The 27,150-nt window shown below is 46.8% G+C and overlaps 16 non-coding genes and 1 pseudogene across 16 annotated transcripts; all 17 read left to right on the top strand.

Annotated features, from left to right (window-relative positions):
* The first annotated feature begins 811 nt into the window (after positions 1–811).
* On the top strand, positions 812–1,002 carry LOC142281836 (U2 spliceosomal RNA). Its single transcript, XR_012743851.1, has one exon. It is a non-coding gene; the product is annotated as a U2 spliceosomal RNA (small nuclear RNA).
* Positions 1,003–2,389: 1,387 nt separating this feature from the next.
* On the top strand, positions 2,390–2,580 carry LOC142281847 (U2 spliceosomal RNA). Its single transcript, XR_012743862.1, has one exon. It is a non-coding gene; the product is annotated as a U2 spliceosomal RNA (small nuclear RNA).
* A 1,387-nt stretch (positions 2,581–3,967) lies between these two features.
* On the top strand, positions 3,968–4,158 carry LOC142281851 (U2 spliceosomal RNA). The gene has a single exon (XR_012743864.1). It is a non-coding gene; the product is annotated as a U2 spliceosomal RNA (small nuclear RNA).
* A 1,387-nt stretch (positions 4,159–5,545) lies between these two features.
* LOC142281852 (U2 spliceosomal RNA) lies at positions 5,546–5,736 on the top strand. Its single transcript, XR_012743865.1, has one exon. It is a non-coding gene; the product is annotated as a U2 spliceosomal RNA (small nuclear RNA).
* A 2,189-nt stretch (positions 5,737–7,925) lies between these two features.
* Positions 7,926–8,118, top strand: LOC142281846 (U2 spliceosomal RNA). Its single transcript, XR_012743861.1, has one exon. It is a non-coding gene; the product is annotated as a U2 spliceosomal RNA (small nuclear RNA).
* A 1,387-nt stretch (positions 8,119–9,505) lies between these two features.
* Positions 9,506–9,696, top strand: LOC142281853 (U2 spliceosomal RNA). The gene has a single exon (XR_012743866.1). It is a non-coding gene; the product is annotated as a U2 spliceosomal RNA (small nuclear RNA).
* Positions 9,697–11,083: 1,387 nt separating this feature from the next.
* Positions 11,084–11,274, top strand: LOC142281837 (U2 spliceosomal RNA). The gene has a single exon (XR_012743852.1). It is a non-coding gene; the product is annotated as a U2 spliceosomal RNA (small nuclear RNA).
* Positions 11,275–12,661: 1,387 nt separating this feature from the next.
* LOC142281850 (U2 spliceosomal RNA) lies at positions 12,662–12,788 on the top strand (annotated as a pseudogene).
* Positions 12,789–13,518: 730 nt separating this feature from the next.
* On the top strand, positions 13,519–13,711 carry LOC142281849 (U2 spliceosomal RNA). The gene has a single exon (XR_012743863.1). It is a non-coding gene; the product is annotated as a U2 spliceosomal RNA (small nuclear RNA).
* Positions 13,712–15,098: 1,387 nt separating this feature from the next.
* On the top strand, positions 15,099–15,289 carry LOC142281838 (U2 spliceosomal RNA). The gene has a single exon (XR_012743853.1). It is a non-coding gene; the product is annotated as a U2 spliceosomal RNA (small nuclear RNA).
* Positions 15,290–16,676: 1,387 nt separating this feature from the next.
* Positions 16,677–16,867, top strand: LOC142281839 (U2 spliceosomal RNA). The gene has a single exon (XR_012743854.1). It is a non-coding gene; the product is annotated as a U2 spliceosomal RNA (small nuclear RNA).
* A 1,387-nt stretch (positions 16,868–18,254) lies between these two features.
* On the top strand, positions 18,255–18,445 carry LOC142281840 (U2 spliceosomal RNA). Its single transcript, XR_012743855.1, has one exon. It is a non-coding gene; the product is annotated as a U2 spliceosomal RNA (small nuclear RNA).
* Positions 18,446–19,832: 1,387 nt separating this feature from the next.
* LOC142281841 (U2 spliceosomal RNA) lies at positions 19,833–20,023 on the top strand. Its single transcript, XR_012743856.1, has one exon. It is a non-coding gene; the product is annotated as a U2 spliceosomal RNA (small nuclear RNA).
* A 1,387-nt stretch (positions 20,024–21,410) lies between these two features.
* LOC142281842 (U2 spliceosomal RNA) lies at positions 21,411–21,601 on the top strand. The gene has a single exon (XR_012743857.1). It is a non-coding gene; the product is annotated as a U2 spliceosomal RNA (small nuclear RNA).
* Positions 21,602–22,988: 1,387 nt separating this feature from the next.
* Positions 22,989–23,179, top strand: LOC142281843 (U2 spliceosomal RNA). The gene has a single exon (XR_012743858.1). It is a non-coding gene; the product is annotated as a U2 spliceosomal RNA (small nuclear RNA).
* Positions 23,180–24,566: 1,387 nt separating this feature from the next.
* On the top strand, positions 24,567–24,757 carry LOC142281844 (U2 spliceosomal RNA). The gene has a single exon (XR_012743859.1). It is a non-coding gene; the product is annotated as a U2 spliceosomal RNA (small nuclear RNA).
* Positions 24,758–26,144: 1,387 nt separating this feature from the next.
* On the top strand, positions 26,145–26,335 carry LOC142281845 (U2 spliceosomal RNA). Its single transcript, XR_012743860.1, has one exon. It is a non-coding gene; the product is annotated as a U2 spliceosomal RNA (small nuclear RNA).
* The last annotated feature ends 815 nt before the right edge of the window (positions 26,336–27,150 follow it).

Here is a 27,150-nt window from a genome sequence, read left to right on the forward strand (position 1 = left end):
TGCGAAGCCTCATACCGCAATATAAGGAACGTCAAATACTAAGAAAGGGCGGCCTATGAAAGAATTACTACTTTCAATAAGTACACTTAAACGGCTAATTGGGAATAGAAAAACTGTAAAAAGCCCTCTGAGAAAGCCCCCCTCTAACCTTTGATAGTAAGCTTTTCTGTAGTCTGCCTGTTGATGTATTTTCCGTTTGAACTGTGCACAACATGAAGAGACGGAACACTGGCGGCTTGTCACAATGCCCCCCGATGACATCACAATAGCGCTGCTGCCTAGAAAACAAGCTGCGCAGAAGAAGTTGTTCTTTGGGTGGGAGGGTGGGCTAGTGGAAGGAGGGGGCAATCTCTTTTTTTCCCGGGTGGTAGGGGGATGACAGGAGAAGGGAAGCGGGTGGTGAGAAAGGTACAGAGGGCAGGGTTTGGGGGCTGGGAAGGAAAGGGAAAAGATTAGGGTTTGGGGATGATGAAAGGGCTTTCTACGGGTAAGGATGGCAAAGGGTGGCAGTGACGGAAAGTCAGGCAACCTGTCCTGTCCGTCTTTTTGTATCGTGAATTGGAAAGACTGCAAGGGGGAGGGGAGTTGCTTGCGCCCTAAAGGAGGAGTTATTCAGATTCATTGCAGTGGGCGGCGGCTGCAAAACGCACCATTCTTCTTGTTTTGGCTCTGCAAAGCAGCCTTTTCAAGGGTTGGCTTGGGTGACAAAATGTCTTGTGTAGGCGTGGGTTTGTCTCCCTCTCGCTCTCTCTCCCTAAGATGTGTCCGGCATAGGCCAGGGTGCCACTCGAGGCCCAAACCAATTCTGGTTATCGCTTCTCGGCCTTTTGGCTAAGATCAAGTGTAGTATCTGTTCTTATCAGTTTAATATCTGATACGTCCCCTATCTGGGGACCATATATTAAATGGATTTTTAGAACAGGGAGATGGAAAAAGAGCTTGCTCTGTCCACTCCACGCATTGACCTGGTATTGCAGTACCTCCAGGAACGGTGCACCCCTTCTTAACCCAGTTTCCAAAAGCAGAACTCAATTCACCTGATTCATATTAGCCCGATTTAATGAATTGGAAGAAAGCATACGTCTTCATATGCACCTCAATTTGGCCCATTCACTTTTCACACTTCCTCCTTTTGTTTTTTATCTTTCACACTTTTGACTTTCTTTATTCATCCAAATAGCAAACTCATCACCACTCAACCTGACCAACTCGGCTATGTCCCCGTGCTGCAGTTCTCTGTCTTATCTAGATCATTTGCAATTGAATGGAATAGATCCCTTTTGGACAAAGTGGATTCACCTGCTGCTGCAGTGACCACAGGTGTGATAACATCTAGAATTGGCATCTGGTGCGATCTCTCCGCTTCCACTCCAAAGAAAGTTACCTGTTTATTCCTATCATGCATTGGTTTTTGGGGTTTTCTTTGAGTAATGATGATCTCTTTAGTAGTCTGTTGGCGCCCTCTCCTGGAGGAATAGTTTGCTTGCTCTTGGACATTCTAAAAGAGAGGTCATGATAGACATTGAGCTTCTGAGCTCAATTGGGGACAGTCATGGGTGATGAATGTTTGCAACCTACTGCGAAGCCTCATACCGCAATATAAGGAACGTCAAATACTAAGAAAGGGCGGCCTATGAAAGAATTACTACTTTCAATAAGTACACTTAAACGGCTAATTGGGAATAGAAAAACTGTAAAAAGCCCTCTGAGAAAGCCCCCCTCTAACCTTTGATAGTAAGCTTTTCTGTAGTCTGCCTGTTGATGTATTTTCCGTTTGAACTGTGCACAACATGAAGAGACGGAACACTGGCGGCTTGTCACAATGCCCCCCGATGACATCACAATAGCGCTGCTGCCTAGAAAACAAGCTGCGCAGAAGAAGTTGTTCTTTGGGTGGGAGGGTGGGCTAGTGGAAGGAGGGGGCAATCTCTTTTTTTCCCGGGTGGTAGGGGGATGACAGGAGAAGGGAAGCGGGTGGTGAGAAAGGTACAGAGGGCAGGGTTTGGGGGCTGGGAAGGAAAGGGAAAAGATTAGGGTTTGGGGATGATGAAAGGGCTTTCTACGGGTAAGGATGGCAAAGGGTGGCAGTGACGGAAAGTCAGGCAACCTGTCCTGTCCGTCTTTTTGTATCGTGAATTGGAAAGACTGCAAGGGGGAGGGGAGTTGCTTGCGCCCTAAAGGAGGAGTTATTCAGATTCATTGCAGTGGGCGGCGGCTGCAAAACGCACCATTCTTCTTGTTTTGGCTCTGCAAAGCAGCCTTTTCAAGGGTTGGCTTGGGTGACAAAATGTCTTGTGTAGGCGTGGGTTTGTCTCCCTCTCGCTCTCTCTCCCTAAGATGTGTCCGGCATAGGCCAGGGTGCCACTCGAGGCCCAAACCAATTCTGGTTATCGCTTCTCGGCCTTTTGGCTAAGATCAAGTGTAGTATCTGTTCTTATCAGTTTAATATCTGATACGTCCCCTATCTGGGGACCATATATTAAATGGATTTTTAGAACAGGGAGATGGAAAAAGAGCTTGCTCTGTCCACTCCACGCATTGACCTGGTATTGCAGTACCTCCAGGAACGGTGCACCCCTTCTTAACCCAGTTTCCAAAAGCAGAACTCAATTCACCTGATTCATATTAGCCCGATTTAATGAATTGGAAGAAAGCATACGTCTTCATATGCACCTCAATTTGGCCCATTCACTTTTCACACTTCCTCCTTTTGTTTTTTATCTTTCACACTTTTGACTTTCTTTATTCATCCAAATAGCAAACTCATCACCACTCAACCTGACCAACTCGGCTATGTCCCCGTGCTGCAGTTCTCTGTCTTATCTAGATCATTTGCAATTGAATGGAATAGATCCCTTTTGGACAAAGTGGATTCACCTGCTGCTGCAGTGACCACAGGTGTGATAACATCTAGAATTGGCATCTGGTGCGATCTCTCCGCTTCCACTCCAAAGAAAGTTACCTGTTTATTCCTATCATGCATTGGTTTTTGGGGTTTTCTTTGAGTAATGATGATCTCTTTAGTAGTCTGTTGGCGCCCTCTCCTGGAGGAATAGTTTGCTTGCTCTTGGACATTCTAAAAGAGAGGTCATGATAGACATTGAGCTTCTGAGCTCAATTGGGGACAGTCATGGGTGATGAATGTTTGCAACCTACTGCGAAGCCTCATACCGCAATATAAGGAACGTCAAATACTAAGAAAGGGCGGCCTATGAAAGAATTACTACTTTCAATAAGTACACTTAAACGGCTAATTGGGAATAGAAAAACTGTAAAAAGCCCTCTGAGAAAGCCCCCCTCTAACCTTTGATAGTAAGCTTTTCTGTAGTCTGCCTGTTGATGTATTTTCCGTTTGAACTGTGCACAACATGAAGAGACGGAACACTGGCGGCTTGTCACAATGCCCCCCGATGACATCACAATAGCGCTGCTGCCTAGAAAACAAGCTGCGCAGAAGAAGTTGTTCTTTGGGTGGGAGGGTGGGCTAGTGGAAGGAGGGGGCAATCTCTTTTTTTCCCGGGTGGTAGGGGGATGACAGGAGAAGGGAAGCGGGTGGTGAGAAAGGTACAGAGGGCAGGGTTTGGGGGCTGGGAAGGAAAGGGAAAAGATTAGGGTTTGGGGATGATGAAAGGGCTTTCTACGGGTAAGGATGGCAAAGGGTGGCAGTGACGGAAAGTCAGGCAACCTGTCCTGTCCGTCTTTTTGTATCGTGAATTGGAAAGACTGCAAGGGGGAGGGGAGTTGCTTGCGCCCTAAAGGAGGAGTTATTCAGATTCATTGCAGTGGGCGGCGGCTGCAAAACGCACCATTCTTCTTGTTTTGGCTCTGCAAAGCAGCCTTTTCAAGGGTTGGCTTGGGTGACAAAATGTCTTGTGTAGGCGTGGGTTTGTCTCCCTCTCGCTCTCTCTCCCTAAGATGTGTCCGGCATAGGCCAGGGTGCCACTCGAGGCCCAAACCAATTCTGGTTATCGCTTCTCGGCCTTTTGGCTAAGATCAAGTGTAGTATCTGTTCTTATCAGTTTAATATCTGATACGTCCCCTATCTGGGGACCATATATTAAATGGATTTTTAGAACAGGGAGATGGAAAAAGAGCTTGCTCTGTCCACTCCACGCATTGACCTGGTATTGCAGTACCTCCAGGAACGGTGCACCCCTTCTTAACCCAGTTTCCAAAAGCAGAACTCAATTCACCTGATTCATATTAGCCCGATTTAATGAATTGGAAGAAAGCATACGTCTTCATATGCACCTCAATTTGGCCCATTCACTTTTCACACTTCCTCCTTTTGTTTTTTATCTTTCACACTTTTGACTTTCTTTATTCATCCAAATAGCAAACTCATCACCACTCAACCTGACCAACTCGGCTATGTCCCCGTGCTGCAGTTCTCTGTCTTATCTAGATCATTTGCAATTGAATGGAATAGATCCCTTTTGGACAAAGTGGATTCACCTGCTGCTGCAGTGACCACAGGTGTGATAACATCTAGAATTGGCATCTGGTGCGATCTCTCCGCTTCCACTCCAAAGAAAGTTACCTGTTTATTCCTATCATGCATTGGTTTTTGGGGTTTTCTTTGAGTAATGATGATCTCTTTAGTAGTCTGTTGGCGCCCTCTCCTGGAGGAATAGTTTGCTTGCTCTTGGACATTCTAAAAGAGAGGTCATGATAGACATTGAGCTTCTGAGCTCAATTGGGGACAGTCATGGGTGATGAATGTTTGCAACCTACTGCGAAGCCTCATACCGCAATATAAGGAACGTCAAATACTAAGAAAGGGCGGCCTATGAAAGAATTACTACTTTCAATAAGTACACTTAAACGGCTAATTGGGAATAGAAAAACTGTAAAAAGCCCTCTGAGAAAGCCCCCCTCTAACCTTTGATAGTAAGCTTTTCTGTAGTCTGCCTGTTGATGTATTTTCCGTTTGAACTGTGCACAACATGAAGAGACGGAACACTGGCGGCTTGTCACAATGCCCCCCGATGACATCACAATAGCGCTGCTGCCTAGAAAACAAGCTGCGCAGAAGAAGTTGTTCTTTGGGTGGGAGGGTGGGCTAGTGGAAGGAGGGGGCAATCTCTTTTTTTCCCGGGTGGTAGGGGGATGACAGGAGAAGGGAAGCGGGTGGTGAGAAAGGTACAGAGGGCAGGGTTTGGGGGCTGGGAAGGAAAGGGAAAAGATTAGGGTTTGGGGATGATGAAAGGGCTTTCTACGGGTAAGGATGGCAAAGGGTGGCAGTGACGGAAAGTCAGGCAACCTGTCCTGTCCGTCTTTTTGTATCGTGAATTGGAAAGACTGCAAGGGGGAGGGGAGTTGCTTGCGCCCTAAAGGAGGAGTTATTCAGATTCATTGCAGTGGGCGGCGGCTGCAAAACGCACCATTCTTCTTGTTTTGGCTCTGCAAAGCAGCCTTTTCAAGGGTTGGCTTGGGTGACAAAATGTCTTGTGTAGGCGTGGGTTTGTCTCCCTCTCGCTCTCTCTCCCTAAGATGTGTCCGGCATAGGCCAGGGTGCCACTCGAGGCCCAAACCAATTCTGGTTATCGCTTCTCGGCCTTTTGGCTAAGATCAAGTGTAGTATCTGTTCTTATCAGTTTAATATCTGATACGTCCCCTATCTGGGGACCATATATTAAATGGATTTTTAGAACAGGGAGATGGAAAAAGAGCTTGCTCTGTCCACTCCACGCATTGACCTGGTATTGCAGTACCTCCAGGAACGGTGCACCCCTTCTTAACCCAGTTTCCAAAAGCAGAACTCAATTCACCTGATTCATATTAGCCCGATTTAATGAATTGGAAGAAAGCATACGTCTTCATATGCACCTCAATTTGGCCCATTCACTTTTCACACTTCCTCCTTTTGTTTTTTATCTTTCACACTTTTGACTTTCTTTATTCATCCAAATAGCAAACTCATCACCACTCAACCTGACCAACTCGGCTATGTCCCCGTGCTGCAGTTCTCTGTCTTATCTAGATCATTTGCAATTGAATGGAATAGATCCCTTTTGGACAAAGTGGATTCACCTGCTGCTGCAGTGACCACAGGTGTGATAACATCTAGAATTGGCATCTGGTGCGATCTCTCCGCTTCCACTCCAAAGAAAGTTACCTGTTTATTCCTATCATGCATTGGTTTTTGGGGTTTTCTTTGAGTAATGATGATCTCTTTAGTAGTCTGTTGGCGCCCTCTCCTGGAGGAATAGTTTGCTTGCTCTTGGACATTCTAAAAGAGAGGTCATGATAGACATTGAGCTTCTGAGCTCAATTGGGGACAGTCATGGGTGATGAATGTTTGCAACCTACTGCGAAGCCTCATACCGCAATATAAGGAACGTCAAATACTAAGAAAGGGCGGCCTATGAAAGAATTACTACTTTCAATAAGTACACTTAAACGGCTAATTGGGAATAGAAAAACTGTAAAAAGCCCTCTGAGAAAGCCCCCCTCTAACCTTTGATAGTAAGCTTTTCTGTAGTCTGCCTGTTGATGTATTTTCCGTTTGAACTGTGCACAACATGAAGAGACGGAACACTGGCGGCTTGTCACAATGCCCCCCGATGACATCACAATAGCGCTGCTGCCTAGAAAACAAGCTGCGCAGAAGAAGTTGTTCTTTGGGTGGGAGGGTGGGCTAGTGGAAGGAGGGGGCAATCTCTTTTTTTCCCGGGTGGTAGGGGGATGACAGGAGAAGGGAAGCGGGTGGTGAGAAAGGTACAGAGGGCAGGGTTTGGGGGCTGGGAAGGAAAGGGAAAAGATTAGGGTTTGGGGATGATGAAAGGGCTTTCTACGGGTAAGGATGGCAAAGGGTGGCAGTGACGGAAAGTCAGGCAACCTGTCCTGTCCGTCTTTTTGTATCGTGAATTGGAAAGACTGCAAGGGGGAGGGGAGTTGCTTGCGCCCTAAAGGAGGAGTTATTCAGATTCATTGCAGTGGGCGGCGGCTGCAAAACGCACCATTCTTCTTGTTTTGGCTCTGCAAAGCAGCCTTTTCAAGGGTTGGCTTGGGTGACAAAATGTCTTGTGTAGGCGTGGGTTTGTCTCCCTCTCGCTCTCTCTCCCTAAGATGTGTCCGGCATAGGCCAGGGTGCCACTCGAGGCCCAAACCAATTCTGGTTATCGCTTCTCGGCCTTTTGGCTAAGATCAAGTGTAGTGTTGTTCGAAGAGGTGGTTTAAGCTCCAGGCCACCTTAGTACAATGATACAATGCACACTGGAAGGTTGCGCTTGCTAGTACTCTGGGTGGATAGTATATTCATCTAGAGGAAAACATGGCCCTACCAGGATCGAGGCTATTAGACTGAGTAAGGGTGGGGGGCTATGGTACAACATGCCCCAGGACTGACGACCCTGGAGTGAGTCTGAGCTTGCTGGCTTGGGACCCCGGCAAGCCTTGGGCTCTGTAGCACACCGTACCTTGCCTTTTCATACTTTTTGAGCATATTACCCTATCCCGGCCTTCTGGCTAGGAAGGGAAATTTTTATAATCCCGGTCGGAGGTCTGGTCAGCTTTGGGCTGAGAAACTAACACCCGGTTGGAGGTCCGGGTCAGCTTCGGCTGAGAAACCAACACCCGGTTGGAGGTCTGGGTCAGCTTCGGCTGAGAAACCAACACCCGGTTGGAGGTCCGGTTAGCCTTGGGCTGAGAAACCAACACCGGTTGACGGTCCGGGCAGTTTCGGCTGCGAAACCAACAACTAGTAGCTCTCTACTCCACTTGGGTAAGATGCCTGGGTGGACGCTGGGAGCAACGACAAGGCTCAACCAGGCTTCGGCTTGGGGGAGCACCGAAGATCCCTGACCCTTGCTGTGGCCTTCTGGCTCGGAGGGACGGGGTTGATTTTTGGGGACCCTCTCCTCACGGTGGGGTCCACACGAATCCTAGCCTTTGCACTGTTTTTGGTGTGACTTCGGTCATGCATTTTTTGTGGTGCTTTGGAAAGCTTCATTAAATCAAAAATCTGTTCTTATCAGTTTAATATCTGATACGTCCCCTATCTGGGGACCATATATTAAATGGATTTTTAGAACAGGGAGATGGAAAAAGAGCTTGCTCTGTCCACTCCACGCATTGACCTGGTATTGCAGTACCTCCAGGAACGGTGCACCCCTTCTTAACCCAGTTTCCAAAAGCAGAACTCAATTCACCTGATTCATATTAGCCCGATTTAATGAATTGGAAGAAAGCATACGTCTTCATATGCACCTCAATTTGGCCCATTCACTTTTCACACTTCCTCCTTTTGTTTTTTATCTTTCACACTTTTGACTTTCTTTATTCATCCAAATAGCAAACTCATCACCACTCAACCTGACCAACTCGGCTATGTCCCCGTGCTGCAGTTCTCTGTCTTATCTAGATCATTTGCAATTGAATGGAATAGATCCCTTTTGGACAAAGTGGATTCACCTGCTGCTGCAGTGACCACAGGTGTGATAACATCTAGAATTGGCATCTGGTGCGATCTCTCCGCTTCCACTCCAAAGAAAGTTACCTGTTTATTCCTATCATGCATTGGTTTTTGGGGTTTTCTTTGAGTAATGATGATCTCTTTAGTAGTCTGTTGGCGCCCTCTCCTGGAGGAATAGTTTGCTTGCTCTTGGACATTCTAAAAGAGAGGTCATGATAGACATTGAGCTTCTGAGCTCAATTGGGGACAGTCATGGGTGATGAATGTTTGCAACCTACTGCGAAGCCTCATACCGCAATATAAGGAACGTCAAATACTAAGAAAGGGCGGCCTATGAAAGAATTACTACTTTCAATAAGTACACTTAAACGGCTAATTGGGAATAGAAAAACTGTAAAAAGCCCTCTGAGAAAGCCCCCCTCTAACCTTTGATAGTAAGCTTTTCTGTAGTCTGCCTGTTGATGTATTTTCCGTTTGAACTGTGCACAACATGAAGAGACGGAACACTGGCGGCTTGTCACAATGCCCCCCGATGACATCACAATAGCGCTGCTGCCTAGAAAACAAGCTGCGCAGAAGAAGTTGTTCTTTGGGTGGGAGGGTGGGCTAGTGGAAGGAGGGGGCAATCTCTTTTTTTCCCGGGTGGTAGGGGGATGACAGGAGAAGGGAAGCGGGTGGTGAGAAAGGTACAGAGGGCAGGGTTTGGGGGCTGGGAAGGAAAGGGAAAAGATTAGGGTTTGGGGATGATGAAAGGGCTTTCTACGGGTAAGGATGGCAAAGGGTGGCAGTGACGGAAAGTCAGGCAACCTGTCCTGTCCGTCTTTTTGTATCGTGAATTGGAAAGACTGCAAGGGGGAGGGGAGTTGCTTGCGCCCTAAAGGAGGAGTTATTCAGATTCATTGCAGTGGGCGGCGGCTGCAAAACGCACCATTCTTCTTGTTTTGGCTCTGCAAAGCAGCCTTTTCAAGGGTTGGCTTGGGTGACAAAATGTCTTGTGTAGGCGTGGGTTTGTCTCCCTCTCGCTCTCTCTCCCTAAGATGTGTCCGGCATAGGCCAGGGTGCCACTCGAGGCCCAAACCAATTCTGGTTATCGCTTCTCGGCCTTTTGGCTAAGATCAAGTGTAGTATCTGTTCTTATCAGTTTAATATCTGATACGTCCCCTATCTGGGGACCATATATTAAATGGATTTTTAGAACAGGGAGATGGAAAAAGAGCTTGCTCTGTCCACTCCACGCATTGACCTGGTATTGCAGTACCTCCAGGAACGGTGCACCCCTTCTTAACCCAGTTTCCAAAAGCAGAACTCAATTCACCTGATTCATATTAGCCCGATTTAATGAATTGGAAGAAAGCATACGTCTTCATATGCACCTCAATTTGGCCCATTCACTTTTCACACTTCCTCCTTTTGTTTTTTATCTTTCACACTTTTGACTTTCTTTATTCATCCAAATAGCAAACTCATCACCACTCAACCTGACCAACTCGGCTATGTCCCCGTGCTGCAGTTCTCTGTCTTATCTAGATCATTTGCAATTGAATGGAATAGATCCCTTTTGGACAAAGTGGATTCACCTGCTGCTGCAGTGACCACAGGTGTGATAACATCTAGAATTGGCATCTGGTGCGATCTCTCCGCTTCCACTCCAAAGAAAGTTACCTGTTTATTCCTATCATGCATTGGTTTTTGGGGTTTTCTTTGAGTAATGATGATCTCTTTAGTAGTCTGTTGGCGCCCTCTCCTGGAGGAATAGTTTGCTTGCTCTTGGACATTCTAAAAGAGAGGTCATGATAGACATTGAGCTTCTGAGCTCAATTGGGGACAGTCATGGGTGATGAATGTTTGCAACCTACTGCGAAGCCTCATACCGCAATATAAGGAACGTCAAATACTAAGAAAGGGCGGCCTATGAAAGAATTACTACTTTCAATAAGTACACTTAAACGGCTAATTGGGAATAGAAAAACTGTAAAAAGCCCTCTGAGAAAGCCCCCCTCTAACCTTTGATAGTAAGCTTTTCTGTAGTCTGCCTGTTGATGTATTTTCCGTTTGAACTGTGCACAACATGAAGAGACGGAACACTGGCGGCTTGTCACAATGCCCCCCGATGACATCACAATAGCGCTGCTGCCTAGAAAACAAGCTGCGCAGAAGAAGTTGTTCTTTGGGTGGGAGGGTGGGCTAGTGGAAGGAGGGGGCAATCTCTTTTTTTCCCGGGTGGTAGGGGGATGACAGGAGAAGGGAAGCGGGTGGTGAGAAAGGTACAGAGGGCAGGGTTTGGGGGCTGGGAAGGAAAGGGAAAAGATTAGGGTTTGGGGATGATGAAAGGGCTTTCTACGGGTAAGGATGGCAAAGGGTGGCAGTGACGGAAAGTCAGGCAACCTGTCCTGTCCGTCTTTTTGTATCGTGAATTGGAAAGACTGCAAGGGGGAGGGGAGTTGCTTGCGCCCTAAAGGAGGAGTTATTCAGATTCATTGCAGTGGGCGGCGGCTGCAAAACGCACCATTCTTCTTGTTTTGGCTCTGCAAAGCAGCCTTTTCAAGGGTTGGCTTGGGTGACAAAATGTCTTGTGTAGGCGTGGGTTTGTCTCCCTCTCGCTCTCTCTCCCTAAGATGTGTCCGGCATAGGCCAGGGTGCCACTCGAGGCCCAAACCAATTCTGGTTATCGCTTCTCGGCCTTTTGGCTAAGATCAAGTGTAGTATCTGTTCTTATCAGTTTAATATCTGATACGTCCCCTATCTGGGGACCATATATTAAATGGATTTTTAGAACAGGGAGATGGAAAAAGAGCTTGCTCTGTCCACTCCACGCATTGACCTGGTATTGCAGTACCTCCAGGAACGGTGCACCCCTTCTTAACCCAGTTTCCAAAAGCAGAACTCAATTCACCTGATTCATATTAGCCCGATTTAATGAATTGGAAGAAAGCATACGTCTTCATATGCACCTCAATTTGGCCCATTCACTTTTCACACTTCCTCCTTTTGTTTTTTATCTTTCACACTTTTGACTTTCTTTATTCATCCAAATAGCAAACTCATCACCACTCAACCTGACCAACTCGGCTATGTCCCCGTGCTGCAGTTCTCTGTCTTATCTAGATCATTTGCAATTGAATGGAATAGATCCCTTTTGGACAAAGTGGATTCACCTGCTGCTGCAGTGACCACAGGTGTGATAACATCTAGAATTGGCATCTGGTGCGATCTCTCCGCTTCCACTCCAAAGAAAGTTACCTGTTTATTCCTATCATGCATTGGTTTTTGGGGTTTTCTTTGAGTAATGATGATCTCTTTAGTAGTCTGTTGGCGCCCTCTCCTGGAGGAATAGTTTGCTTGCTCTTGGACATTCTAAAAGAGAGGTCATGATAGACATTGAGCTTCTGAGCTCAATTGGGGACAGTCATGGGTGATGAATGTTTGCAACCTACTGCGAAGCCTCATACCGCAATATAAGGAACGTCAAATACTAAGAAAGGGCGGCCTATGAAAGAATTACTACTTTCAATAAGTACACTTAAACGGCTAATTGGGAATAGAAAAACTGTAAAAAGCCCTCTGAGAAAGCCCCCCTCTAACCTTTGATAGTAAGCTTTTCTGTAGTCTGCCTGTTGATGTATTTTCCGTTTGAACTGTGCACAACATGAAGAGACGGAACACTGGCGGCTTGTCACAATGCCCCCCGATGACATCACAATAGCGCTGCTGCCTAGAAAACAAGCTGCGCAGAAGAAGTTGTTCTTTGGGTGGGAGGGTGGGCTAGTGGAAGGAGGGGGCAATCTCTTTTTTTCCCGGGTGGTAGGGGGATGACAGGAGAAGGGAAGCGGGTGGTGAGAAAGGTACAGAGGGCAGGGTTTGGGGGCTGGGAAGGAAAGGGAAAAGATTAGGGTTTGGGGATGATGAAAGGGCTTTCTACGGGTAAGGATGGCAAAGGGTGGCAGTGACGGAAAGTCAGGCAACCTGTCCTGTCCGTCTTTTTGTATCGTGAATTGGAAAGACTGCAAGGGGGAGGGGAGTTGCTTGCGCCCTAAAGGAGGAGTTATTCAGATTCATTGCAGTGGGCGGCGGCTGCAAAACGCACCATTCTTCTTGTTTTGGCTCTGCAAAGCAGCCTTTTCAAGGGTTGGCTTGGGTGACAAAATGTCTTGTGTAGGCGTGGGTTTGTCTCCCTCTCGCTCTCTCTCCCTAAGATGTGTCCGGCATAGGCCAGGGTGCCACTCGAGGCCCAAACCAATTCTGGTTATCGCTTCTCGGCCTTTTGGCTAAGATCAAGTGTAGTATCTGTGAGGCTCGGCAGATGCAATGCACACTGGAAGGTTGCGCTTGCTAGTACTCTGGATGTATAGTATATTCATCTAGAGGAAAACATGGCCCTACCAGGATCGAGGCTATTAGACTGAGTAAGTGTGGGGGCTATGGTGCAATGTGCCCCAGGACTGACGACCCTGGAGTGAGTCTGAGCTTGCTGGCTTGGGACCCCGGCGAGCCTTGGGCTCTGTAGCACACCGTACCTTGCCCTTTCATACTTTCTGAGCATATTGCTCTATCCCGGCCTTCTGGCTAGGAAGGGAAATTTTTATAATCATGGTCGGAGGTCCGTTCAGCTTTGGGCTGAGAAACCAACACCCGGTTGGAGGTCCGGGTCAGCTTCGGCTGAGAAACCAACACCCGGTTTGAGGTCCGGGTCAGCTTCGGCTGAGAAACCAACACCCGGTTGGAGGTCCGGGTCAGCTTCGGCTGAGAAACCAACACCCGGTTGGAGGTCCGGGTCAGCTTCGGCTGAGAAACCAACACCCGGTTGGAGGTCCGGTTAGCCTTGGGCTGAGAAACTAACACCGGTTGACGGTCCGGGCAGTTTCGGCTGCGAAACCAACAACTAGTAGCTCTCTACTCCACTTGGGTAAGATGCCTGGGTGGACGCTGGGAGCAACGACAAGGCTCAACCAGGCTTCGGCTTGGGGGAGCACCGAAGATCCCTGACCCTTGCTGTGGCCTTCTGGCTCGGAGGGACGGGGTTGATTTTTGGGGACCCTCTCCTCACGGAAGGGTCCACACGAATCCTAGCCTTTGCACTGTTTTTGGTGTGACTTCGGTCATGCATTTTTTGCGGTGCTTTGGAAAGCTTCATTAAATCAAAAATCTGTTCTTATCAGTTTAATATCTGATACGTCCCCTATCTGGGGACCATATATTAAATGGATTTTTAGAACAGGGAGATGGAAAAAGAGCTTGCTCTGTCCACTCCACGCATTGACCTGGTATTGCAGTACCTCCAGGAACGGTGCACCCCTTCTTAACCCAGTTTCCAAAAGCAGAACTCAATTCACCTGATTCATATTAGCCCGATTTAATGAATTGGAAGAAAGCATACGTCTTCATATGCACCTCAATTTGGCCCATTCACTTTTCACACTTCCTCCTTTTGTTTTTTATCTTTCACACTTTTGACTTTCTTTATTCATCCAAATAGCAAACTCATCACCACTCAACCTGACCAACTCGGCTATGTCCCCGTGCTGCAGTTCTCTGTCTTATCTAGATCATTTGCAATTGAATGGAATAGATCCCTTTTGGACAAAGTGGATTCACCTGCTGCTGCAGTGACCACAGGTGTGATAACATCTAGAATTGGCATCTGGTGCGATCTCTCCGCTTCCACTCCAAAGAAAGTTACCTGTTTATTCCTATCATGCATTGGTTTTTGGGGTTTTCTTTGAGTAATGATGATCTCTTTAGTAGTCTGTTGGCGCCCTCTCCTAGAGGAATAGTTTGCTTGCTCTTGGACATTCTAAAAGAGAGGTCATGATAGACATTGAGCTTCTGAGCTCAATTGGGGACAGTCATGGGTGATGAATGTTTGCAACCTACTGCGAAGCCTCATACCGCAATATAAGGAACGTCAAATACTAAGAAAGGGCGGCCTATGAAAGAATTACTACTTTCAATAAGTACACTTAAACGGCTAATTGGGAATAGAAAAACTGTAAAAAGCCCTCTGAGAAAGCCCCCCTCTAACCTTTGATAGTAAGCTTTTCTGTAGTCTGCCTGTTGATGTATTTTCCGTTTGAACTGTGCACAACATGAAGAGACGGAACACTGGCGGCTTGTCACAATGCCCCCCGATGACATCACAATAGCGCTGCTGCCTAGAAAACAAGCTGCGCAGAAGAAGTTGTTCTTTGGGTGGGAGGGTGGGCTAGTGGAAGGAGGGGGCAATCTCTTTTTTTCCCGGGTGGTAGGGGGATGACAGGAGAAGGGAAGCGGGTGGTGAGAAAGGTACAGAGGGCAGGGTTTGGGGGCTGGGAAGGAAAGGGAAAAGATTAGGGTTTGGGGATGATGAAAGGGCTTTCTACGGGTAAGGATGGCAAAGGGTGGCAGTGACGGAAAGTCAGGCAACCTGTCCTGTCCGTCTTTTTGTATCGTGAATTGGAAAGACTGCAAGGGGGAGGGGAGTTGCTTGCGCCCTAAAGGAGGAGTTATTCAGATTCATTGCAGTGGGCGGCGGCTGCAAAACGCACCATTCTTCTTGTTTTGGCTCTGCAAAGCAGCCTTTTCAAGGGTTGGCTTGGGTGACAAAATGTCTTGTGTAGGCGTGGGTTTGTCTCCCTCTCGCTCTCTCTCCCTAAGATGTGTCCGGCATAGGCCAGGGTGCCACTCGAGGCCCAAACCAATTCTGGTTATCGCTTCTCGGCCTTTTGGCTAAGATCAAGTGTAGTATCTGTTCTTATCAGTTTAATATCTGATACGTCCCCTATCTGGGGACCATATATTAAATGGATTTTTAGAACAGGGAGATGGAAAAAGAGCTTGCTCTGTCCACTCCACGCATTGACCTGGTATTGCAGTACCTCCAGGAACGGTGCACCCCTTCTTAACCCAGTTTCCAAAAGCAGAACTCAATTCACCTGATTCATATTAGCCCGATTTAATGAATTGGAAGAAAGCATACGTCTTCATATGCACCTCAATTTGGCCCATTCACTTTTCACACTTCCTCCTTTTGTTTTTTATCTTTCACACTTTTGACTTTCTTTATTCATCCAAATAGCAAACTCATCACCACTCAACCTGACCAACTCGGCTATGTCCCCGTGCTGCAGTTCTCTGTCTTATCTAGATCATTTGCAATTGAATGGAATAGATCCCTTTTGGACAAAGTGGATTCACCTGCTGCTGCAGTGACCACAGGTGTGATAACATCTAGAATTGGCATCTGGTGCGATCTCTCCGCTTCCACTCCAAAGAAAGTTACCTGTTTATTCCTATCATGCATTGGTTTTTGGGGTTTTCTTTGAGTAATGATGATCTCTTTAGTAGTCTGTTGGCGCCCTCTCCTGGAGGAATAGTTTGCTTGCTCTTGGACATTCTAAAAGAGAGGTCATGATAGACATTGAGCTTCTGAGCTCAATTGGGGACAGTCATGGGTGATGAATGTTTGCAACCTACTGCGAAGCCTCATACCGCAATATAAGGAACGTCAAATACTAAGAAAGGGCGGCCTATGAAAGAATTACTACTTTCAATAAGTACACTTAAACGGCTAATTGGGAATAGAAAAACTGTAAAAAGCCCTCTGAGAAAGCCCCCCTCTAACCTTTGATAGTAAGCTTTTCTGTAGTCTGCCTGTTGATGTATTTTCCGTTTGAACTGTGCACAACATGAAGAGACGGAACACTGGCGGCTTGTCACAATGCCCCCCGATGACATCACAATAGCGCTGCTGCCTAGAAAACAAGCTGCGCAGAAGAAGTTGTTCTTTGGGTGGGAGGGTGGGCTAGTGGAAGGAGGGGGCAATCTCTTTTTTTCCCGGGTGGTAGGGGGATGACAGGAGAAGGGAAGCGGGTGGTGAGAAAGGTACAGAGGGCAGGGTTTGGGGGCTGGGAAGGAAAGGGAAAAGATTAGGGTTTGGGGATGATGAAAGGGCTTTCTACGGGTAAGGATGGCAAAGGGTGGCAGTGACGGAAAGTCAGGCAACCTGTCCTGTCCGTCTTTTTGTATCGTGAATTGGAAAGACTGCAAGGGGGAGGGGAGTTGCTTGCGCCCTAAAGGAGGAGTTATTCAGATTCATTGCAGTGGGCGGCGGCTGCAAAACGCACCATTCTTCTTGTTTTGGCTCTGCAAAGCAGCCTTTTCAAGGGTTGGCTTGGGTGACAAAATGTCTTGTGTAGGCGTGGGTTTGTCTCCCTCTCGCTCTCTCTCCCTAAGATGTGTCCGGCATAGGCCAGGGTGCCACTCGAGGCCCAAACCAATTCTGGTTATCGCTTCTCGGCCTTTTGGCTAAGATCAAGTGTAGTATCTGTTCTTATCAGTTTAATATCTGATACGTCCCCTATCTGGGGACCATATATTAAATGGATTTTTAGAACAGGGAGATGGAAAAAGAGCTTGCTCTGTCCACTCCACGCATTGACCTGGTATTGCAGTACCTCCAGGAACGGTGCACCCCTTCTTAACCCAGTTTCCAAAAGCAGAACTCAATTCACCTGATTCATATTAGCCCGATTTAATGAATTGGAAGAAAGCATACGTCTTCATATGCACCTCAATTTGGCCCATTCACTTTTCACACTTCCTCCTTTTGTTTTTTATCTTTCACACTTTTGACTTTCTTTATTCATCCAAATAGCAAACTCATCACCACTCAACCTGACCAACTCGGCTATGTCCCCGTGCTGCAGTTCTCTGTCTTATCTAGATCATTTGCAATTGAATGGAATAGATCCCTTTTGGACAAAGTGGATTCACCTGCTGCTGCAGTGACCACAGGTGTGATAACATCTAGAATTGGCATCTGGTGCGATCTCTCCGCTTCCACTCCAAAGAAAGTTACCTGTTTATTCCTATCATGCATTGGTTTTTGGGGTTTTCTTTGAGTAATGATGATCTCTTTAGTAGTCTGTTGGCGCCCTCTCCTGGAGGAATAGTTTGCTTGCTCTTGGACATTCTAAAAGAGAGGTCATGATAGACATTGAGCTTCTGAGCTCAATTGGGGACAGTCATGGGTGATGAATGTTTGCAACCTACTGCGAAGCCTCATACCGCAATATAAGGAACGTCAAATACTAAGAAAGGGCGGCCTATGAAAGAATTACTACTTTCAATAAGTACACTTAAACGGCTAATTGGGAATAGAAAAACTGTAAAAAGCCCTCTGAGAAAGCCCCCCTCTAACCTTTGATAGTAAGCTTTTCTGTAGTCTGCCTGTTGATGTATTTTCCGTTTGAACTGTGCACAACATGAAGAGACGGAACACTGGCGGCTTGTCACAATGCCCCCCGATGACATCACAATAGCGCTGCTGCCTAGAAAACAAGCTGCGCAGAAGAAGTTGTTCTTTGGGTGGGAGGGTGGGCTAGTGGAAGGAGGGGGCAATCTCTTTTTTTCCCGGGTGGTAGGGGGATGACAGGAGAAGGGAAGCGGGTGGTGAGAAAGGTACAGAGGGCAGGGTTTGGGGGCTGGGAAGGAAAGGGAAAAGATTAGGGTTTGGGGATGATGAAAGGGCTTTCTACGGGTAAGGATGGCAAAGGGTGGCAGTGACGGAAAGTCAGGCAACCTGTCCTGTCCGTCTTTTTGTATCGTGAATTGGAAAGACTGCAAGGGGGAGGGGAGTTGCTTGCGCCCTAAAGGAGGAGTTATTCAGATTCATTGCAGTGGGCGGCGGCTGCAAAACGCACCATTCTTCTTGTTTTGGCTCTGCAAAGCAGCCTTTTCAAGGGTTGGCTTGGGTGACAAAATGTCTTGTGTAGGCGTGGGTTTGTCTCCCTCTCGCTCTCTCTCCCTAAGATGTGTCCGGCATAGGCCAGGGTGCCACTCGAGGCCCAAACCAATTCTGGTTATCGCTTCTCGGCCTTTTGGCTAAGATCAAGTGTAGTATCTGTTCTTATCAGTTTAATATCTGATACGTCCCCTATCTGGGGACCATATATTAAATGGATTTTTAGAACAGGGAGATGGAAAAAGAGCTTGCTCTGTCCACTCCACGCATTGACCTGGTATTGCAGTACCTCCAGGAACGGTGCACCCCTTCTTAACCCAGTTTCCAAAAGCAGAACTCAATTCACCTGATTCATATTAGCCCGATTTAATGAATTGGAAGAAAGCATACGTCTTCATATGCACCTCAATTTGGCCCATTCACTTTTCACACTTCCTCCTTTTGTTTTTTATCTTTCACACTTTTGACTTTCTTTATTCATCCAAATAGCAAACTCATCACCACTCAACCTGACCAACTCGGCTATGTCCCCGTGCTGCAGTTCTCTGTCTTATCTAGATCATTTGCAATTGAATGGAATAGATCCCTTTTGGACAAAGTGGATTCACCTGCTGCTGCAGTGACCACAGGTGTGATAACATCTAGAATTGGCATCTGGTGCGATCTCTCCGCTTCCACTCCAAAGAAAGTTACCTGTTTATTCCTATCATGCATTGGTTTTTGGGGTTTTCTTTGAGTAATGATGATCTCTTTAGTAGTCTGTTGGCGCCCTCTCCTGGAGGAATAGTTTGCTTGCTCTTGGACATTCTAAAAGAGAGGTCATGATAGACATTGAGCTTCTGAGCTCAATTGGGGACAGTCATGGGTGATGAATGTTTGCAACCTACTGCGAAGCCTCATACCGCAATATAAGGAACGTCAAATACTAAGAAAGGGCGGCCTATGAAAGAATTACTACTTTCAATAAGTACACTTAAACGGCTAATTGGGAATAGAAAAACTGTAAAAAGCCCTCTGAGAAAGCCCCCCTCTAACCTTTGATAGTAAGCTTTTCTGTAGTCTGCCTGTTGATGTATTTTCCGTTTGAACTGTGCACAACATGAAGAGACGGAACACTGGCGGCTTGTCACAATGCCCCCCGATGACATCACAATAGCGCTGCTGCCTAGAAAACAAGCTGCGCAGAAGAAGTTGTTCTTTGGGTGGGAGGGTGGGCTAGTGGAAGGAGGGGGCAATCTCTTTTTTTCCCGGGTGGTAGGGGGATGACAGGAGAAGGGAAGCGGGTGGTGAGAAAGGTACAGAGGGCAGGGTTTGGGGGCTGGGAAGGAAAGGGAAAAGATTAGGGTTTGGGGATGATGAAAGGGCTTTCTACGGGTAAGGATGGCAAAGGGTGGCAGTGACGGAAAGTCAGGCAACCTGTCCTGTCCGTCTTTTTGTATCGTGAATTGGAAAGACTGCAAGGGGGAGGGGAGTTGCTTGCGCCCTAAAGGAGGAGTTATTCAGATTCATTGCAGTGGGCGGCGGCTGCAAAACGCACCATTCTTCTTGTTTTGGCTCTGCAAAGCAGCCTTTTCAAGGGTTGGCTTGGGTGACAAAATGTCTTGTGTAGGCGTGGGTTTGTCTCCCTCTCGCTCTCTCTCCCTAAGATGTGTCCGGCATAGGCCAGGGTGCCACTCGAGGCCCAAACCAATTCTGGTTATCGCTTCTCGGCCTTTTGGCTAAGATCAAGTGTAGTATCTGTTCTTATCAGTTTAATATCTGATACGTCCCCTATCTGGGGACCATATATTAAATGGATTTTTAGAACAGGGAGATGGAAAAAGAGCTTGCTCTGTCCACTCCACGCATTGACCTGGTATTGCAGTACCTCCAGGAACGGTGCACCCCTTCTTAACCCAGTTTCCAAAAGCAGAACTCAATTCACCTGATTCATATTAGCCCGATTTAATGAATTGGAAGAAAGCATACGTCTTCATATGCACCTCAATTTGGCCCATTCACTTTTCACACTTCCTCCTTTTGTTTTTTATCTTTCACACTTTTGACTTTCTTTATTCATCCAAATAGCAAACTCATCACCACTCAACCTGACCAACTCGGCTATGTCCCCGTGCTGCAGTTCTCTGTCTTATCTAGATCATTTGCAATTGAATGGAATAGATCCCTTTTGGACAAAGTGGATTCACCTGCTGCTGCAGTGACCACAGGTGTGATAACATCTAGAATTGGCATCTGGTGCGATCTCTCCGCTTCCACTCCAAAGAAAGTTACCTGTTTATTCCTATCATGCATTGGTTTTTGGGGTTTTCTTTGAGTAATGATGATCTCTTTAGTAGTCTGTTGGCGCCCTCTCCTGGAGGAATAGTTTGCTTGCTCTTGGACATTCTAAAAGAGAGGTCATGATAGACATTGAGCTTCTGAGCTCAATTGGGGACAGTCATGGGTGATGAATGTTTGCAACCTACTGCGAAGCCTCATACCGCAATATAAGGAACGTCAAATACTAAGAAAGGGCGGCCTATGAAAGAATTACTACTTTCAATAAGTACACTTAAACGGCTAATTGGGAATAGAAAAACTCTAAAAAGCCCTCTGAGAAAGCCCCCCTCTAACCTTTGATAGTAAGCTTTTCTGTAGTCTGCCTGTTGATGTATTTTCCGTTTGAACTGTGCACAACATGAAGAGACGGAACACTGGCGGCTTGTCACAATGCCCCCCGATGACATCACAATAGCGCTGCTGCCTAGAAAACAAGCTGCGCAGAAGAAGTTGTTCTTTGGGTGGGAGGGTGGGCTAGTGGAAGGAGGGGGCAATCTCTTTTTTTCCCGGGTGGTAGGGGGATGACAGGAGAAGGGAAGCGGGTGGTGAGAAAGGTACAGAGGGCAGGGTTTGGGGGCTGGGAAGGAAAGGGAAAAGATTAGGGTTTGGGGATGATGAAAGGGCTTTCTACGGGTAAGGATGGCAAAGGGTGGCAGTGACGGAAAGTCAGGCAACCTGTCCTGTCCGTCTTTTTGTATCGTGAATTGGAAAGACTGCAAGGGGGAGGGGAGTTGCTTGCGCCCTAAAGGAGGAGTTATTCAGATTCATTGCAGTGGGCGGCGGCTGCAAAACGCACCATTCTTCTTGTTTTGGCTCTGCAAAGCAGCCTTTTCAAGGGTTGGCTTGGGTGACAAAATGTCTTGTGTAGGCGTGGGTTTGTCTCCCTCTCGCTCTCTCTCCCTAAGATGTGTCCGGCATAGGCCAGGGTGCCACTCGAGGCCCAAACCAATTCTGGTTATCGCTTCTCGGCCTTTTGGCTAAGATCAAGTGTAGTATCTGTTCTTATCAGTTTAATATCTGATACGTCCCCTATCTGGGGACCATATATTAAATGGATTTTTAGAACAGGGAGATGGAAAAAGAGCTTGCTCTGTCCACTCCACGCATTGACCTGGTATTGCAGTACCTCCAGGAACGGTGCACCCCTTCTTAACCCAGTTTCCAAAAGCAGAACTCAATTCACCTGATTCATATTAGCCCGATTTAATGAATTGGAAGAAAGCATACGTCTTCATATGCACCTCAATTTGGCCCATTCACTTTTCACACTTCCTCCTTTTGTTTTTTATCTTTCACACTTTTGACTTTCTTTATTCATCCAAATAGCAAACTCATCACCACTCAACCTGACCAACTCGGCTATGTCCCCGTGCTGCAGTTCTCTGTCTTATCTAGATCATTTGCAATTGAATGGAATAGATCCCTTTTGGACAAAGTGGATTCACCTGCTGCTGCAGTGACCACAGGTGTGATAACATCTAGAATTGGCATCTGGTGCGATCTCTCCGCTTCCACTCCAAAGAAAGTTACCTGTTTATTCCTATCATGCATTGGTTTTTGGGGTTTTCTTTGAGTAATGATGATCTCTTTAGTAGTCTGTTGGCGCCCTCTCCTGGAGGAATAGTTTGCTTGCTCTTGGACATTCTAAAAGAGAGGTCATGATAGACATTGAGCTTCTGAGCTCAATTGGGGACAGTCATGGGTGATGAATGTTTGCAACCTACTGCGAAGCCTCATACCGCAATATAAGGAACGTCAAATACTAAGAAAGGGCGGCCTATGAAAGAATTACTACTTTCAATAAGTACACTTAAACGGCTAATTGGGAATAGAAAAACTGTAAAAAGCCCTCTGAGAAAGCCCCCCTCTAACCTTTGATAGTAAGCTTTTCTGTAGTCTGCCTGTTGATGTATTTTCCGTTTGAACTGTGCACAACATGAAGAGACGGAACACTGGCGGCTTGTCACAATGCCCCCCGATGACATCACAATAGCGCTGCTGCCTAGAAAACAAGCTGCGCAGAAGAAGTTGTTCTTTGGGTGGGAGGGTGGGCTAGTGGAAGGAGGGGGCAATCTCTTTTTTTCCCGGGTGGTAGGGGGATGACAGGAGAAGGGAAGCGGGTGGTGAGAAAGGTACAGAGGGCAGGGTTTGGGGGCTGGGAAGGAAAGGGAAAAGATTAGGGTTTGGGGATGATGAAAGGGCTTTCTACGGGTAAGGATGGCAAAGGGTGGCAGTGACGGAAAGTCAGGCAACCTGTCCTGTCCGTCTTTTTGTATCGTGAATTGGAAAGACTGCAAGGGGGAGGGGAGTTGCTTGCGCCCTAAAGGAGGAGTTATTCAGATTCATTGCAGTGGGCGGCGGCTGCAAAACGCACCATTCTTCTTGTTTTGGCTCTGCAAAGCAGCCTTTTCAAGGGTTGGCTTGGGTGACAAAATGTCTTGTGTAGGCGTGGGTTTGTCTCCCTCTCGCTCTCTCTCCCTAAGATGTGTCCGGCATAGGCCAGGGTGCCACTCGAGGCCCAAACCAATTCTGGTTATCGCTTCTCGGCCTTTTGGCTAAGATCAAGTGTAGTATCTGTTCTTATCAGTTTAATATCTGATACGTCCCCTATCTGGGGACCATATATTAAATGGATTTTTAGAACAGGGAGATGGAAAAAGAGCTTGCTCTGTCCACTCCACGCATTGACCTGGTATTGCAGTACCTCCAGGAACGGTGCACCCCTTCTTAACCCAGTTTCCAAAAGCAGAACTCAATTCACCTGATTCATATTAGCCCGATTTAATGAATTGGAAGAAAGCATACGTCTTCATATGCACCTCAATTTGGCCCATTCACTTTTCACACTTCCTCCTTTTGTTTTTTATCTTTCACACTTTTGACTTTCTTTATTCATCCAAATAGCAAACTCATCACCACTCAACCTGACCAACTCGGCTATGTCCCCGTGCTGCAGTTCTCTGTCTTATCTAGATCATTTGCAATTGAATGGAATAGATCCCTTTTGGACAAAGTGGATTCACCTGCTGCTGCAGTGACCACAGGTGTGATAACATCTAGAATTGGCATCTGGTGCGATCTCTCCGCTTCCACTCCAAAGAAAGTTACCTGTTTATTCCTATCATGCATTGGTTTTTGGGGTTTTCTTTGAGTAATGATGATCTCTTTAGTAGTCTGTTGGCGCCCTCTCCTGGAGGAATAGTTTGCTTGCTCTTGGACATTCTAAAAGAGAGGTCATGATAGACATTGAGCTTCTGAGCTCAATTGGGGACAGTCATGGGTGATGAATGTTTGCAACCTACTGCGAAGCCTCATACCGCAATATAAGGAACGTCAAATACTAAGAAAGGGCGGCCTATGAAAGAATTACTACTTTCAATAAGTACACTTAAACGGCTAATTGGGAATAGAAAAACTGTAAAAAGCCCTCTGAGAAAGCCCCCCTCTAACCTTTGATAGTAAGCTTTTCTGTAGTCTGCCTGTTGATGTATTTTCCGTTTGAACTGTGCACAACATGAAGAGACGGAACACTGGCGGCTTGTCACAATGCCCCCCGATGACATCACAATAGCGCTGCTGCCTAGAAAACAAGCTGCGCAGAAGAAGTTGTTCTTTGGGTGGGAGGGTGGGCTAGTGGAAGGAGGGGGCAATCTCTTTTTTTCCCGGGTGGTAGGGGGATGACAGGAGAAGGGAAGCGGGTGGTGAGAAAGGTACAGAGGGCAGGGTTTGGGGGCTGGGAAGGAAAGGGAAAAGATTAGGGTTTGGGGATGATGAAAGGGCTTTCTACGGGTAAGGATGGCAAAGGGTGGCAGTGACGGAAAGTCAGGCAACCTGTCCTGTCCGTCTTTTTGTATCGTGAATTGGAAAGACTGCAAGGGGGAGGGGAGTTGCTTGCGCCCTAAAGGAGGAGTTATTCAGATTCATTGCAGTGGGCGGCGGCTGCAAAACGCACCATTCTTCTTGTTTTGGCTCTGCAAAGCAGCCTTTTCAAGGGTTGGCTTGGGTGACAAAATGTCTTGTGTAGGCGTGGGTTTGTCTCCCTCTCGCTCTCTCTCCCTAAGATGTGTCCGGCATAGGCCAGGGTGCCACTCGAGGCCCAAACCAATTCTGGTTATCGCTTCTCGGCCTTTTGGCTAAGATCAAGTGTAGTATCTGTTCTTATCAGTTTAATATCTGATACGTCCCCTATCTGGGGACCATATATTAAATGGATTTTTAGAACAGGGAGATGGAAAAAGAGCTTGCTCTGTCCACTCCACGCATTGACCTGGTATTGCAGTACCTCCAGGAACGGTGCACCCCTTCTTAACCCAGTTTCCAAAAGCAGAACTCAATTCACCTGATTCATATTAGCCCGATTTAATGAATTGGAAGAAAGCATACGTCTTCATATGCACCTCAATTTGGCCCATTCACTTTTCACACTTCCTCCTTTTGTTTTTTATCTTTCACACTTTTGACTTTCTTTATTCATCCAAATAGCAAACTCATCACCACTCAACCTGACCAACTCGGCTATGTCCCCGTGCTGCAGTTCTCTGTCTTATCTAGATCATTTGCAATTGAATGGAATAGATCCCTTTTGGACAAAGTGGATTCACCTGCTGCTGCAGTGACCACAGGTGTGATAACATCTAGAATTGGCATCTGGTGCGATCTCTCCGCTTCCACTCCAAAGAAAGTTACCTGTTTATTCCTATCATGCATTGGTTTTTGGGGTTTTCTTTGAGTAATGATGATCTCTTTAGTAGTCTGTTGGCGCCCTCTCCTGGAGGAATAGTTTGCTTGCTCTTGGACATTCTAAAAGAGAGGTCATGATAGACATTGAGCTTCTGAGCTCAATTGGGGACAGTCATGGGTGATGAATGTTTGCAACCTACTGCGAAGCCTCATACCGCAATATAAGGAACGTCAAATACTAAGAAAGGGCGGCCTATGAAAGAATTACTACTTTCAATAAGTACACTTAAACGGCTAATTGGGAATAGAAAAACTGTAAAAAGCCCTCTGAGAAAGCCCCCCTCTAACCTTTGATAGTAAGCTTTTCTGTAGTCTGCCTGTTGATGTATTTTCCGTTTGAACTGTGCACAACATGAAGAGACGGAACACTGGCGGCTTGTCACAATGCCCCCCGATGACATCACAATAGCGCTGCTGCCTAGAAAACAAGCTGCGCAGAAGAAGTTGTTCTTTGGGTGGGAGGGTGGGCTAGTGGAAGGAGGGGGCAATCTCTTTTTTTCCCGGGTGGTAGGGGGATGACAGGAGAAGGGAAGCGGGTGGTGAGAAAGGTACAGAGGGCAGGGTTTGGGGGCTGGGAAGGAAAGGGAAAAGATTAGGGTTTGGGGATGATGAAAGGGCTTTCTACGGGTAAGGATGGCAAAGGGTGGCAGTGACGGAAAGTCAGGCAACCTGTCCTGTCCGTCTTTTTGTATCGTGAATTGGAAAGACTGCAAGGGGGAGGGGAGTTGCTTGCGCCCTAAAGGAGGAGTTATTCAGATTCATTGCAGTGGGCGGCGGCTGCAAAACGCACCATTCTTCTTGTTTTGGCTCTGCAAAGCAGCCTTTTCAAGGGTTGGCTTGGGTGACAAAATGTCTTGTGTAGGCGTGGGTTTGTCTCCCTCTCGCTCTCTCTCCCTAAGATGTGTCCGGCATAGGCCAGGGTGCCACTCGAGGCCCAAACCAATTCTGGTTATCGCTTCTCGGCCTTTTGGCTAAGATCAAGTGTAGTATCTGTTCTTATCAGTTTAATATCTGATACGTCCCCTATCTGGGGACCATATATTAAATGGATTTTTAGAACAGGGAGATGGAAAAAGAGCTTGCTCTGTCCACTCCACGCATTGACCTGGTATTGCAGTACCTCCAGGAACGGTGCACCCCTTCTTAACCCAGTTTCCAAAAGCAGAACTCAATTCACCTGATTCATATTAGCCCGATTTAATGAATTGGAAGAAAGCATACGTCTTCATATGCACCTCAATTTGGCCCATTCACTTTTCACACTTCCTCCTTTTGTTTTTTATCTTTCACACTTTTGACTTTCTTTATTCATCCAAATAGCAAACTCATCACCACTCAACCTGACCAACTCGGCTATGTCCCCGTGCTGCAGTTCTCTGTCTTATCTAGATCATTTGCAATTGAATGGAATAGATCCCTTTTGGACAAAGTGGATTCACCTGCTGCTGCAGTGACCACAGGTGTGATAACATCTAGAATTGGCATCTGGTGCGATCTCTCCGCTTCCACTCCAAAGAAAGTTACCTGTTTATTCCTATCATGCATTGGTTTTTGGGGTTTTCTTTGAGTAATGATGATCTCTTTAGTAGTCTGTTGGCGCCCTCTCCTGGAGGAATAGTTTGCTTGCTCTTGGACATTCTAAAAGAGAGGTCATGATAGACATTGAGCTTCTGAGCTCAATTGGGGACAGTCATGGGTGATGAATGTTTGCAACCTACTGCGAAGCCTCATACCGCAATATAAGGAACGTCAAATACTAAGAAAGGGCGGCCTATGAAAGAATTACTACTTTCAATAAGTACACTTAAACGGCTAATTGGGAATAGAAAAACTGTAAAAAGCCCTCTGAGAAAGCCCCCCTCTAACCTTTGATAGTAAGCTTTTCTGTAGTCTGCCTGTTGATGTATTTTCCGTTTGAACTGTGCACAACATGAAGAGACGGAACACTGGCGGCTTG

Source organism: Anomaloglossus baeobatrachus, unplaced genomic scaffold (assembly GCF_048569485.1).
Source record: "Anomaloglossus baeobatrachus isolate aAnoBae1 unplaced genomic scaffold, aAnoBae1.hap1 Scaffold_4861, whole genome shotgun sequence".
Taxonomy (NCBI): Eukaryota; Metazoa; Chordata; class Amphibia; order Anura; family Aromobatidae; genus Anomaloglossus; species Anomaloglossus baeobatrachus.